Raw genomic sequence first — 14,686 nt, 5'->3', positions numbered from 1 at the left:
GCATTAAACTGACTTTATTTTGTGAATTTCTATATTTTTCTTAATAAAATAATAAGTATAAAAATCAATTGGTCTCTTGAACAGTGGAGCTGTCTTAGTATTACCCTGAGGAGGGAAATATTGGGCCACATTTTGCTACTGAGTCCTATCCATATTGAGCAAAGTGAGTCTACTGACTACATAGCTCATGTGTCTTTCTTTTTTGGAATTTTCTAAGGTTGCTGAAGTATCTTTTTAGGGCAGACTTGTAAGCAGAAGTGTTGGGGCGGCCCTTGGCTGAAGTTACCAGGACTCAACTCAGCCTAATGAGGGAGCACAGGCTTCTAATTACTCTCTGTCCGAGCAAGCATCCTCTAAGGGAGCTGATCGCTTACAGGTGGCAGTCTCAATTTAGCTGTAATTTAGCTTCATCCAGAGCAAGTTGTTATATGCGTATACAATGCAACTGTGTCCACTACACGGAAGCAAAGACAACCTGAAACAAAATGCTACAGTCTAGAGTGCTACTTTCAGGGTTCCAGACAGCATATTCTCTTCCACAATACTACAATCTACCTTTTCTCCCTGCATTTTCCATTCCTGTTTAACATTTAAAACATTTTGTTGCTACTGCGCACATACTTAGTCCACATTGGGATTCTTATGTGCATCAAAATTGACCTCCCTGCAACATTATTGTACCAGGCATTCCTCTGAGCATGCCTGTAACACTTTCTTGTTCTCTCTGCAGAACATTTTGGCTGGAACCCTATTGGCACTCATCAGAAAAGTGTAGTCTTAGAGGAGGTGCTAATGACATTTTCTCTAAATAGCTTTTACCTGTTAGAACATGTAAACTATTTCCAACTAGCAGTTGGAAAGCATGCAAACGCAAGTAGATAAATACGTACCACCACGGTGGGAAGGTAATGGTGTTCCGTGTCTAGTCATGCTGGCCACATGACCACGGAAACTGTCTATGGACAAACACTGGCTCTATGGCTTGGAAACGGGGATGAGCACCGGCCCCTACAGTCTGACACGACTGGACTAAATGTCAAGGGGAACCGTTATCATTTTTACCTAATATTGGCCTACAGGCATGTTCATCCAGGACCAAACACAGCAGATGGATCGCTGGGTGCAGCACTACTCTGAGCTGTATTCCAGAGATAATGCAGTAACTGAAGAAGCATTAAATAACATTGAGTGCCTCCCTGTCCTGGAAGAGTTGGACAGTGAACCAACCTTAGCAGAAATAAAAGCGGCTTTGGATTCCCTTGCCTCTGACAAGGCACCTGGAAAGGATAACATCCCTGTTGAAGTGCTGAAGTGCTGCAAAGAGACCATCACCACCGAACTGTATGAAATCTTTCATCTTTGCTGGAGCGAAGGTAGAGTACCACAGGACATGAAGGATGCAAACATCGTCACATTGTATAAGAACAAAGGAGAAAGGGGCAACTGCAATAACTACCGTGGCATCTCTCTTCTTAGCATTGTAGGAAAGCTGCTTGCCCGTGTTGTGCTGAAGAGGCTCCAGGTGCTTGCAGACAGAGTCTATCCAGAATCACAGTGCGGATTCCGAGCAAACAGATCCACCACTGATATGGTATTCTCCCTCAGACAGTTGCAGGAGAAATGCAGGGAACAACAACAGCCACTCTTAGTGGCCTTCATAGACCTTACAAAAGCATTTGACTCAGTTAGCAGGGATGGCCTTTTCAAAATACTTCCTAAGATTGGATGTCCTCCTCAACTCCTTAGCATCATCAGGTCCTTTCATGAGGGAATGCAGGGCACTGTAGTTTTTGATGGCTCAACATCAGATCCCTTTGACATCCGAAGTGGAGTGAAAGAGGGCTGTGTCCTCGCGCCGACCCTGTTTGGGATCTTTTTTGCTGTTATGCTGAAGCATGCCTTTGGAACTGCAACAGAAGGTGTCTATCTCCAGACTAGAACAGATGGAAAGCTCTTTAATCTCTCTAGAATGAGAGCAAAGACCAAAGTTCAGCTGAAATGCATGCGGGACTTCCTCTTTGCCGATGATGCAGCCATTGTTGCCCACTCTGCTGAAGACCTCCAACAACTCATGAATCGTTTTAGCAAGGCCTGCCAAGACTTTGGACTAACTATCAGCCTGAAGAAAATACAAGTCATGGGCCAGGGCGTGGACTCACCTCCCTCTATTACTATCTCCATGCAAGAATTGGAGGTTGTCCATAAATTTGTGTACCTTGGCTCAACCATCTCTGACACTCTTTCCCTAGACATCGAGCTGGATAGACGCATTGGCAAAGCAGCTACCATGTTCTCAAGACTCGCAAAAAGAGTATGGCTCAATAAGAAGCTGACAGCATACACCAAGATCCAGGTCTATACAGCCTGTGTCCTGAGCACACTCCTGTACTGCAATTGGCTTTTCTTTGCCATTTTAAATCTGGCCCCAAAGGAAACTAAATTATGAGGTGCTAAGACAAGAAGTGTGCCCTTTACATGGCAGAAGATGGCATGTGGATCAGTTACATAAAGTCATATTGAAAATTAGCATAAGATAAAAAGAAGACATGAAAACACTTATACAGTGAGATAGTTTCTAGCATGGACATAGAACACTTTTTATTGTGTAGTAAAATTGCACCAAGACACCTTTCTAGGCCTTTTGGAATGATAATCAGAATGTCACAGGATATGCTTCAGCAGTAATAATAATAGATGAATAAATAGAAAAGACTAACTAGGCATTTGATTGCAATCTAAAGGATCTCATACAGGAGATAAACGACTAGGTCGTATAGATGTTATGAAAGAAAACAAACAGAATTCCATCAGCAAGGATTTTTATATCATAAAAATCATCATTAGATGTATGTATTTTAGAGTAGTGGCTCCCAACCTTAAGTAACCCAGGTGTTCTTGAACTGCAGTTCCCAAAAACCCTAGCCAGCACAGCTGGTGGTGAAGGCCTAGAACAAGTCCTTAATTAAACAAGTTAAGGCTTGAAACATGTTGATTCAGTGTCTTAGTTCTTCTGTTTCCTACAATATTGATTCTGTATGGATCTTCATTGACAGAACTGAAAAGAAACAAGTAATTGGTAGAAGGAAACTGAGTGAGGGAAATACATAATTTATGTAATCAATAAATAGTAATAAAAATTCTGTATTCCTGCAAAACCTGGATATGGGCAATGCAGTGTATCTATAAAGACAGGGGAAATGCATATACTGTACCTTTTAAAAATGGGTCAGAAGTTTACTGTTAGACAGGCTCTGACACCCATCTCTAGACTGCTGCCCACTTTAGCTTTCCACAATGCCTCAGATTAGCATTAAATTGGCTGCTTTGGGCCACTGCAGGAAACTGAAATGGTAGAAGAGCCTCATGGTGCAATGGTTATACTGCTGTACTGAAGACGAAACTTTGTTCACAACACAGGATTCAATCCCAGGTAGCTGGCTCAAGACTCACACAGCCTTCCATCCTTCCAAGGTTGGTAACTTGAGTACCCAGCTTGCTGGGTGACAATGTGTAGCCTGCATAATAAAATTGTAAACTGCCCAGAGAGTGTTTTAAGTGCTACATAAACAACACACTTTGTTTTTCATTTTAGTGCCAGCCATTAGTGGAGGGTTTCTGATTACCACTGATAGGTATGCTCAGAGGATATCAATGTTCAAGAAGGGCCAGTAGAGCACACATGGTGTGTTTGCCATACGTATGAAATAATGAGAGTTTTATCCCTCTGCCAAAAAAACTTCACCAATCAGACAATTCCCAACTCCATGTTACTTTAGCTCTCTGAAGCTGCCTTAACGTTTCCAATTTTGACATAATGCAGTACTTTCTAATTAATGAGCTGTATCTTACAGTGCAACTGAATTGAAACTATTTGGGTTTAGCAGAGTGCATTGCAGATATGATTCACAGAAACAAGGGATGCAATCTCTGATTTCCTGAGTGAAATTAAACAAGGGCCATAAGGGTGTATTGAGAGTGTGATCTGAGTGTTTAAATCCCTGATGTGAAGTAATGTTGCAAAGCATTTGTATGTTTGCCTGAAATATTTGACAAATAATTCATCTTTTGGAAATATGCCAGCTTTCTGTTACTACAGTCCCCGAGATATCTGCAGCTATGACTGTACTCTAGACCAGTGGTTCTTAACCTTTGTTACTTGGATGCTTTTGAACTGCAACTCCCAGAAACCCCAGTCAGGACAGCTGGTGGTGAAGGCTTCTGGGAGTTGCAGTCCAAAACTCCTGAGTAACCCAAGGTTAAGAACCAGTCCTCTAGACAAGCTTGCCCCAACAGCAGTGTAGTCCCAGGCCTTACTACATAGGGCAAATACATCTTGCAATGCTGTTTATCAGCTATACATGGTACATGCTTGACTAGTAGGTAACCAGCATTATGGCTGCCTGGATCGACCCATATGGCTTGAGGACACAGAATCCAGAAGTTGCTTCTCAGACAGATTATTGGTTTCTATGGCCCACTGTAGTCCATACTGGCCAGAATCCTATTGGTTGGTTAAGTTGGCACAAGTGGTATAAACTGCAGCAATGAACTGTCCCTAGTTAATAAGTTGCTACTTGTATCCCTCATCACATGAGCTGGTATGAGGCAAAGGATACAGGCAATAACTTGTTAACTAGCAGCTGTTTCACCCATGCAATTTATGCCATTGAATTTACATTGGTGTAAGTAACCACTAGGATTATGGCCACTGATTGGTAATGGCTTTCCAGCATTTCAGGTAGGATTCTTTCCTAGCTAGGTCTGGAGATCCCTAGTACAGTGGTGCCTCGCTTAACGAGCGCACCATAGAACGGCGAAATCGCATAGCGATTAGGTTTTAGCAATCACAAATGCAATCGCATACTGATGGCCCCTATGGGCAAAAATCGCAATGGGCTTTTACGTTCCGTACAGCGATGTTTCGCCATAGCGAAAGTTAATCCGGAACGGATTAACCTCGCTATGCGAGGCACCACTGTATTTATTACCTGGTAATGTATCTATCCATGTACCACTGACTATGTTCTATCCTGCTCAGCTTCCAAAGTCAGATGAAAGTGGGTGTGTTCAGGATATTGTGGTATTTGTTCCTGCAGTATCATATGAACACTCAGTAGTTATAGCTAACAGAAGCCTAAGTAAAGAATATAGTTCTGAACACTGTATTTTTCATCCTCTGTCATAGCTGTTTCTCAACTCCAACCTGCTTCATCTCTGCATCTGGTTTCAAATTAGGGATGTGTGGGTGATTTTTATTTTTATTTTTCATGTGTGAACACATTTGTTTTCGGTATTTTAAGGATTTTTTTTTCATATTCATTGGTCCAATTTGTTCATTTCAATGCAAATTTTTAAAAATTAATTTCTCACATTTGCTTTTCTGTTGTGTGTATTTTCTTTTTCTTACTTTATAGGCTTCTTGTCACTGCCATGGCAGCAGAACTGACTGATCAAAAATGAAATGAAATTAAATAAATTGCTGCCCCTGAACAACAATGAGAATTTCTTCCATGAAATCCTGAGGAAAACAGCATCCAGGAGTAGCTAAACGCAGTTCTTGCCACCACTACAGACAGCTGTATGATGTACTTCATGCTACACCATTTCAAATGGGAGTTGACATTTATTTTCCTCTGTTTTTATTCAGGAAAAAATAAAAAACTTTAACTCAACTACCCCCATTTGTTCCCGCTTTTCCTTTGTTCCAAAATGTACACACATTCGTACTTAAAATGGAGTGCACAGATTTTTTTTTGCATTTTTCATGTTTTCAAGCTGCTGCCACATTATTATCATCATTGTCCACCTGCTTTGGTGCATACTACTCATAACCACAGTACTTAATGGAAAGCATCAAAACACGCTGAAAATCTTTATGCTGATGGACTACTTGTTTTGCATATGATAGACTTACAGTAAGATTAGGTTCTATAAAGGGCCTTAGAATATAACTGATGCCCATATTTTCAGACAGGGTTAGCCTGAGATATTTTGCTACCTGAGAAGGACAACCCACCCACCGCTATCCTCCCCACTCACCTGCCCCATAACAGAAAGAGAAAGAAAAAAAGTTACTGGACAAGGAGTTGAATCTTACTTCAGCATTGACAAAAGCCTAATATCTGCCAAATACAGCTGGGAAAAATCATATTTTCAGTCTACAACTCCCAGAATTCCTTAGCTGGCATGTGGAACTTTTCTAAGCTCTGCCCCCAATGCACCATAGGGCATGAGCAGGATAAGTTGGGAAGGTTGGTTAACTATTTGCAATTATATATCCCCAATAGCATTCCTTAAATATTATAATTCCTCAGCAGAATCCACCAATCCATCTGTAAGAAACTGACTCTAACACAAGGACAGCACATTAAGGAATACGTGTCTGAGAGTTTATTCACTTGATGTTTGTTCTATGTTCAGATTATTGTAACTGTTGCGAGTTGCACAGTGTGTTGTTTATGCCATTTGAGATTTCTTCATCCATTTCCAAACTGAGAGCAAAAACAAAGACACAGGACACAGGACACAGATGTTCCCTTCACCAAGAGTGTATTTACAAAATATACATACGTTGCACCTCAGAACTGGCAAATTCATCATTCCTTCCAACAAAGTGATGCGCTGCTCCTCCTTACATCAACCCAACAAATAAGTCTATTCAGCAACCTGCTGAAATACAGTTGTATGATGCAAATATGATGCAGCAAATTGAACTCTGCACATATGACTCTGCACGGAAGTACTGTATCATATGACTTATCCTTGGCTAAGTGCCAACGTGAATGACTCAGCCTTTTACAGTTTCCCACAATTCAACAAGACAATTCCATATTGTATTTTAAACAAAATACTGACAGTAACATTCTATAACAGTACGGTATAAGGTAAAAATCAAAACACAAATCCTGGAGTAGGTTTGCCACAAATGGTTTAGGCAAAACTTCATTTGGTAACAGCCAAATGATAATGATGCATTTGCAGTATGGTAATCAAATGCTAATTCCTTCCGCCTTCAGTTAGGTTTGTGGCTTTCCACCACTAGTGATAGTATGTCAAATCTATCCATTTACTTCTGATTCTTCAGAAGCCACAGATTAACCCAAAGTTTCCTTGGAGTCTGCAAATGTTTCTGAGACATTGGCTCACTGCCATACAAAGCTGCTTTTGAGAATTCTCTAATTTAGCAGGTTTCTAAGATCTAGCCCTTAATAAAATAGCCAGATAAGTATATAAAGATACGTGAATAGTCCACATATTAAATACAAACTATTCTCGCCTCCCTCTGATAGAATGTACAAATTATTAGTAATTTAACAGCTTAACTAAAATATCCTCAACAGAAACTGTTATAGAATATAAATAAAGTTGAAGAGGAAGAGCCTTTAATCTCCATGTTACCACTAATTAGTTTAATAAGTTTGAAAGAAAAGAAAAGAGGGAGAATTAGTATGTCCCTGGATTTTAATTCTGGGACTTTCATAGAATGGTTCATGCTAACCTCTTATCTGCTATGGAGGACATTGAGAGCCAAACTGCACATGATGCTAAGCATGTCACTTGATATTTCATGTACCTTTCCCTGCTTTAAATTTCAGCCACTAGTTAGGGAAGTGTTCAAACCACTCAACATCAGAGTGTATGAGCTTTTCTGCTAATAGTGTGAAACGGATAGTTGGGAGGGAAGCTCCTTTTTAAATTATTATTAATTTTTTTATTTTATAGGTTAGGTGTAGGGATAGGGGACAGGGGACATGGGATTGAACAGGGGTTGTAAATCAACATGAACATTTTGCAGTATTCTTTCTTATCTATTACAATTCAAAGATACATAATTTTCCGGTGTAACTAATTTATAATACATATTCTATTTATAAATTAATCTTAGGCTTTCAAATATTAATTTGCATTCTGTTTCTAAGCCAATCATAGAATTTATGCCAACAATGAGTCTAGCCATTCTGATAGTTTATCCATCTCCACCGTATCCAGAATTATTGATATTAACTCCTCTTGAGATGGATTCTCCCGGTCTTTCCAATGTTTAGGAAAAAGATGCTAAACATTGGGAGGGAAGCTCCTTTGACATATGTGATGGGCAACATCTCCACCAACTCTTTTTTCAGAAGTGCATAAGAACAAACAACATACTCCAGACACCTGGGGTCTGCTTAAGACACATGGTGTTATATGACCAAATCCTTCACAGGCAATTATTTTGTCTGGAATGGGATTTTCAGATTTTGCATTACATTTCCCATAATTCTCATTTCTTGGAGTTCCACCTGACACTATACAGACACCTAAATGTGGCTCTTGTGGGAGAAAGGCCTAAACTGGAAGGCTTTGAGGCTTAGCTAGGCCTAGCTCCCATATAGAAAGTAAACTACTAGCAAGCATTAGAAGAGCAACAGGAAGCTTGGGCAAGACTAGGCCTAACTAGGCCTCAAAGCCTAGAATGGAGAAATATAAAATCTGGAAAACAAAATCCCAAAATTCAAACCTCAATTAGTCTCCATATGCTATTGGGACTTCAAGAAGAAGTCCAACCATGAGTAAGGTATTCTGGGAATTGTAGTCCAACAACATCTGGAGAGCCAAACATTGGGGACCAATGTGCTAGGCCTAGCATAAATATTTAGTAGTATCCCAGATTAGTCAGTCTGAATTTCCTTCTCTGGAAGCAGTCTAAACGTCAAAGGAATACCTTTATCTGTGAAACAACATCCCTTTGCATCAATAACAAATTGAGAAGACACGCCAATGCCATGCCATCCTACCTCTGCCAATCTGAAGGTTGCTTTTTTGAGTTATTTCTAGGATGGTATTAAATATTTATGTTCATTTTCTTTGTTTTCTGAACTTTTCCTTGCTTGATCCTGATAAATACTTTAAACTGTACATTTCAAGTTGTATGCCCATACAATGTCTATACAATGGGCTGCTTTGCAGAAGCAGGTTAACTTCCTCCTCCTAAAAAACAAGCAAACAAACAAACAACAACAACAACAAAACCCAAACCTTCTGTTAAAAGAACCTTTACTTCTTCACACAGAAAAGGCATATATGCCTAAATTCTCACACAGCCAGTATAAGAATTATTATATATTAAGCAAGAGTTATTAAATATTTTGTCCTACAAATCCTGCAATACCTAGAGTCAGTTCAGTCAGAGAGAGCTAGAGTTGGGAGAAGGAGTTCTGGTTCCGGTTGGGTGAGACAACATTGTTTGTTTGTGTTGCGTCCTCCGGCCTAATCTTTTAAAGTATTCTTTAAACAATTATCCTGTCCAAGACAGCCTAGTAATTATTAGTATTCTTGCTGTGCTTGACGCCAAACATAGAAACAGAAATAGATCCGAAAACAAACAACCTGCAAGCTAGACTTTGAGGTTTGTTGTGCATAGCTTTGGTGATAGGACAAGTATAATCAAGCAAAATATAACTGCTGCTTTGGGGAGCTGATATCAACAACATCTGGGGACCCAAAGCTGGAGCCACTGGGTTAAAATGTCCTCATCATATATGTTGGTGACATTATCTAAGTTCTCTGTTTAAAGAATTTGTGTATACTCCTGGTACTCTAAGGATGGGTCATCGCTGAGGCCAAGAGGCTTGGAAGAGAAGGTTCGCCTAAGGCAGGGAATAAAAGTGTTGTTTGTTCGATGGCAGTCCCTATGTTCCCACTTCCTTTACCCTGCTCGACTGTTGATTAATCGGCGAGAACCTCCAAACCCACGGAAAGCCTGCTGAAGCTGCCCACTTTCTATAACTTTGATTGAAAAGCTTTGTAACTTCTGTATCAAGCAGGTGCTCATTATCAAGTACAGTGGTGCCTCGCTTAACGTTTGCTTCGTTTAACGTTTTTTTCGCTTAACGTTTATTTTTTCAGAGGCAGATTGTGCTTCGTATAACGTTTTTCCCTATGGGCGATTTTCGCATAGCGTTTTTGGGACCATGCTTCGCTTAACGTTTTTGGTTTTAGGTCCCCTGCTTCGCTTAACGTTTTTTTTGTTTTCAATTTAAAAAGTGTCTTAGAAGGGTCCAAAACGGTTCTAAATGCTTGGATTCGTTAGAGGACCCCTTAAGTCATGTGCAAACCTGATTTGGCTTTGATCTGACGTTTCGTTAATTTTTTGTGAATTTTTGTTTTTTGGCCCATAGGAACCAATGGACCTGTCAAAATCTGACAGCTCCATGCTTTCCTATGGGGGAGAAAACAATTTACAAAAAATTAACGAAAGTTCAGATCAAAGCCAAATCAGGTTTGCACACAACTTAGGGGGTCCTCTAACGAACCCAAGAATTTAGAACAGTTGCTGAGTCTTCATTAATTTTTTGTGAATTTTTTCTTCCCCCATAGGAAATAATGGAGCTGTCAGATTTTGACAGCTGTCAAAAGTTGGGGGAAAAAAATTCACCATTAATTAACGAAAAGTCAGATCAAAGCCAAATTAACTTTTGCATCCGTTTTAGAGGGTGCAGAAGCTAATCCAAGCATTTAAAACCATTTTTGACCCTTTTATGACACACTTAATTTTGCAAAAATTGACTTCGCAAAGCCATTGAAACCTATTGAGTCAGCTACAATACATTCCAATGGAGGATACATTGTATCGTTTAACGATGTTTCCTATGGGTTTTTTCGCTTAAGGACGGCAATCCGTGCCTATTGGAACGGATTAACCGGTTTCCAATGCATCTCTATGGGAAATGGTGTTTCGCATAAAGTTTTTTTCGCATAAGGTTTTTTTTTTTGGAACCAATTAAAAACGTTATGCGAGGCACCACTGTACTCGCTATCAAGTAGAGATTCAAGGAGTAAGAACAGCAGGTGCGGTAAGCCATTTGAGTTTACTTTTCCGCCTTGAGAATGAAACTCCCTCCAAAATTTGATATTTATTGCCGCAAAGTCTAAAGACAGCTAAAGTCTAAAGACAGGTTTACTTTGTCTTTGGAAGGTTGGGAGCTGAGACGGACATCCAGCTGTGGGCTTCTTAAGAAATCTAAAGAAAATTTGGGAGTGCCTGCTCTGTGTCTGTTCGTATTTCTGTTATCGCATTCAAGTTTGTGGGAGCTCCCCACCGTTTTTAATTTTTAATTCTGATTGATGGACTTATTATAATTATATATATATTTGAGTATTTTCTGAACTTAGTATTGGTCAAACTGAATTTGGAATTTTTTACATTTATAGTTTTATATATGTATAGAATTTATTATAGTTTATTATTATCTTACTTCCTCCCCATTATCTTATTATTATTATTTTCTGAATTTAGTCTATTATAGCAATAATCTGATTTTATTGAATAATGGTTTTTACTAGACACGGGTATAAAAAACATGGGATTTCCCCAGCACATGGCAGCTTTTTAGAAGAGAGGGAGGAAAGGGAGACAAAAGAAAATCACTAATTTCTTTTCTCCCAAAAATGAGGGCATTAAACATACATATGAAACTTTAGACTGGTCAATTGAGAATATGTGTACAATAATAGAATCAAACAAATATGATCCTGGTCCTAACCTGGAATGGAACTAACAGCTGCAGAAAATGCTTTGGACACTTGGGGGGTGGGAGAAAGGAAGAAAAGAGGTAGAGGACTTTATATTAAAACAAATAGAGGAATTAACACAAGAAGGAACCCAAATAGAAAAAGGACCCCTGCCAAAAATAATCAAGGCAAGTGATAAGTCTGATATCAGCACACTGTTCCACTGGGTAAAAGATATCCTTGATGAGATGAAGTTAATTAAATCCTCTTTGAATCTCATGAGCTACTAACTACATTAACCAACTTAATTGCAATAAGCAATTTATCCAGAAACAATAATATACAAACTGACCAAGGTACTGCATCCCCACTTCCACTGGATGATTTGTCCAAAGGGGAAAAAACCCTCTAAAAATAAGGCTAAAAACAGGGTACAGGTAAGGAGTCCACATGGGTGTCCAAAAAAGACTAAAAATATTAAGCGCACAAGCAAGACAAAAAAGTCATCTGAGAAGATGGATTTCCATAATCTATTTAAACTTATTGAGAGTAAACCAAAGAAAGAAAGAAAATCTAGATCCAAAATGGACTCTGAAAAGTTAGATACTGGCCAGGCCCTAACAAATTTAGACCAAATAGTTATTAGTCTCCCCCCCATTACAGGACATTGAGGATAAAATAGATATAGTGGGAAACGATCCATGGACTGACGTGATAAATAGCAACCCTAAGAATAATAATCAAATAACAGCCCAGTGGATGCAGCCTGAGAATAGAACTAGATGAAAGTTAAGATTAATGGCTGACACTTCAGCATTCTTCGAATACCAAAACTTACAATTCTGGGTAAGTATCCAAAGGATACTTACCCAGAATGAATGCAAATGGAACTTGATCAGATCCCTGAATTAACTTTCACGTCTCAGATTCTAAATGTGGACTACTTATTCTACAATTACTGTATACCCAAGCACGTGCAATAATAGCATTTAAAGATAGCATAATAACCAATAGGATTTATAGCAGAAGAAATTTATTTATACCCCTTCAGTTGTGAGGGGTATAACTGCTGTACGATATTTTAAAAACAAAGCACATCCCCTACCTCTCTTGTGTGGGTACACTAGAGGGAAAGAGAGACCCTAGCTTATGTCCAGGAGAAACATAGAGAGGAAGACCTTATTCAAATTTTAGAAGATCACCCAACTGATTGGCAAAATGATTACAAAAATGTTATAAAAAACTATAAGGATGAGAGACATGCAACAGAAAAGATCAACCCAAGCCTTGCTTGGCCAGAAGAGGAGGTGGAGACTCATCTTATCTCATCTTTTAGTAAATTGCCAACTAATGTGCGGCCATCCTTAGTGAATTGCCTGGACTTCCTGGCTGCAACTTTGAGGGATCTAGAACAGCCCCCAAATTCCAGTGATGACCTAGCAACCCATCAACTGCCCACACTAGGATGCCCAGTGGAGACACAGGTTAAGGACAGAATGAAAATCCCCCTGGAGCCCATGGTAATAATAAATAAAAGGGTTCCCAGTTCTAACTTGACAGTGCCTGCAGACCATCCTGATCTCTGTTTGATAACCGAGACACCCCTAGATAACACCCAGAGTAACCCTCCTGATATTATTGAAATAAATTCAGTGGAGAGTTCAATGCCTGACTTAGAATCATCCATGTATTATCCTACTTCAAACTGACAATTTGCAATTCAAAGCGAGCACCATCTAAAATGCATTTCATGGAATGTGTCTGGCTGGTTGAACAAAACTCAAAAGCCATCATTTTTGTCATTTATGAAAAGTTTTGATATTATCTTTATTCAGGAGATATGGTTATTATCTGAGTTGTTATTAAATGGATTTACTGCATACACTCTTGCTGCAGTAGCAATACCTAGAATTTAAAATTTTACGAGGTACATGAAACATCAAGTGTTTCATTTCATAGTATCAAGTAGAAAGTCATTCATGGTACAGTATTGTATTTTATTTGGCTTCTAAATAAGGATCTCTAAGTGATTTGAGTATATTAATATTATTTCCTTTATCTTTCAATTAAAAAGCAACATGGAAGCTGCTTTCCTGTGGTAACTTCCTATGGTGACGCAATAGTGTCTCTATGTTGTGGGCTCAATGAATGACACTGTGACTCATTGGTTTTTTTTGTTTCATAACAGTTCATGTTACTCAGCATGTTGACTATGTGAAGTGATAAGAGTAGATCTAAAAACATCCTAATTGTATATAAATAAAATTTACTTTTGTAGCCTTAGTGCTCAGTAATAATCACATTTTTTGTTATTAAATAGAGATGCAGACGAATATAAAACTGGATCTTTTTTTGACAAAAAATCTGATTCTTTAAATATTTGTCAATCTGTATTCATCACATTTTAAGTTTTGATGAATACGGCTTGACAAATATTTCCCCATATTATTCGTCCTTCGTAGTTAAAAAAATATCTGCCTACCGGTTGTCGATCAGCTAATTGGCTGGCCGATAGACAGCCACCCCCACAGCCACTCACCTCCACAGTCTACTGCTACCCCCTTCCTCTCTCTACCTTAGCCCCCTCGCCTACTTTCTTGGACTAAAACTCCCAGAATCCTTTAACGCTAGCTGTGCTGGCCAGAATTTCTGGGAGTTGTAGTCCAAGACCTTTTGGGAACCCAAGCTTGGAACCACTAATCTAAAGAGAGCTGCCATCTGGATGTTGTTGGACTACAACTCACATCATATCTTACACTTGGCTGTGGTGCTTGGGGCTGTTGAGACTTGCACTGCAACAACATTGAGAGGACTGGACTTTGCCTACCTCTATCTGGAGCAATAATCTATTTATTTAGTGGTTCCACCATAAACCAGCACTATTCACTACAGAAAGACAGGATTGGGTGCCTTCATACCTTGAATGCTGATGGAAATGTTTTTGTTTTATGTTTTCAATTTGAAGCAAGTTGCGAAAAAAGCTTAGAAAATATTTCCTGAGAGTTAAGTAATGGGAGATAATTATCACAAGTATTTATCAAAGCCTTTATTCATAAGCTGAAAAAGAACATTCTGGAGAACAGTTTTATCCTTATCTTTGCGAACAAAAGTGTTTGATATCTCAACAAGCCATAGCATATTCCACAGATGGAATCTGTCTGGACTGTGGAATAGATAATGTCTGTCGCAGTTA

At 39.1% G+C, this 14,686-nt stretch overlaps 1 protein-coding gene and 1 long non-coding RNA gene across 5 annotated transcripts in view; one reads left to right on the top strand and one right to left on the bottom strand.

Moving 5' to 3' along the window:
- LOC140707009 (uncharacterized) overlaps positions 1–8,485 on the top strand; it is a 34,008-nt gene extending 25,523 nt beyond the window's left edge. The window contains exon 2 of the long non-coding RNA XR_012087018.2: positions 5,415–8,485. This is a non-coding gene — a long non-coding RNA (uncharacterized LOC140707009). The remainder of the gene's footprint in view (positions 1–5,414) is intronic.
- Positions 1–14,686, bottom strand: part of PRKN (parkin RBR E3 ubiquitin protein ligase) — a 982,733-nt gene that overhangs the window by 81,059 nt on the left and 886,988 nt on the right. The window lies entirely within an intron of this gene.

Source organism: Pogona vitticeps, chromosome 1 (genome assembly GCF_051106095.1).
Source record: "Pogona vitticeps strain Pit_001003342236 chromosome 1, PviZW2.1, whole genome shotgun sequence".
In the NCBI taxonomy this organism is placed as follows: Eukaryota; Metazoa; Chordata; class Lepidosauria; order Squamata; family Agamidae; genus Pogona; species Pogona vitticeps.
This window is presented reverse-complemented; position numbering and strand designations above follow the sequence as displayed.